Genomic DNA, 781 nt, shown 5'->3' on the forward strand with positions numbered 1-781 from the left:
AAATAGCAGCCCAGAGCCCTTTGGCGCCTTTTCTGCCAGGCTTTGGATTTCTTTCCCCGCAGCAGCTCCCCTTGTGGTGGGAAAAGCAAAACCTTCGGGATTGAGGCGTTTTCATAACGTCATTTATTTAGTCTGGATGAGAATTTTCGCTCTTTAAGAACAGGAAGGTAGCGGATTCCGAGAAACTAGAAATCAGACTAGAGAATATTTGTCCACTGGGGAAGTTACGCACGTCGAGTTTACTTACGAGGATTAAGGGGGGCGGAAACCCCCGACATCGCGTTGTTTGATTTTTTAGCTGATTTTTTTTTTTTTTTTTTTTTTTACTGTTGGAGCCTCCCCGACTTTGGATCGTTCCCTTCTGAAGGAATGGTCGCCCGCAGTGGGAAAGGTCCGTCGCAGGGTGACGGGGGCTGCTTCCCGACTGGACCGTCCGCGGCCGGACTTCACTAGTAGGTGAGCAACTCCCCTTTTCCAATTCCTCGTCGCTCTGGAAACAGCCCGGTCCCTCTGGGCCGGCGGGAGCCGTCCGGAGACGTGGGACGTTGCCGGGCGGGCAGGACACAGCAGGAAGGGGCGGGAGTCCTGCCTTTTGTTTCTTGGTCCTTTGCCAGGCGCGGGGTCGGCAGCAGTCCCCCTCCGGAGATGCCCCAGCGGGCAGGAGCAGGTCCCGGAATCCGCGCGGCGCGGCGGCGGGGGCGGGGGCGGAGCTTGTGCAGGTCACGCCCACACGGAGCCTTTAAAAGGCGCCGGCAGGCGTCTCGCCGCCGCTCGGCGACTG

The sequence above is a fragment of the Loxodonta africana genome, chromosome 4 (genome assembly GCF_030014295.1).
Source record: "Loxodonta africana isolate mLoxAfr1 chromosome 4, mLoxAfr1.hap2, whole genome shotgun sequence".
Taxonomy (NCBI): Eukaryota; Metazoa; Chordata; class Mammalia; order Proboscidea; family Elephantidae; genus Loxodonta; species Loxodonta africana.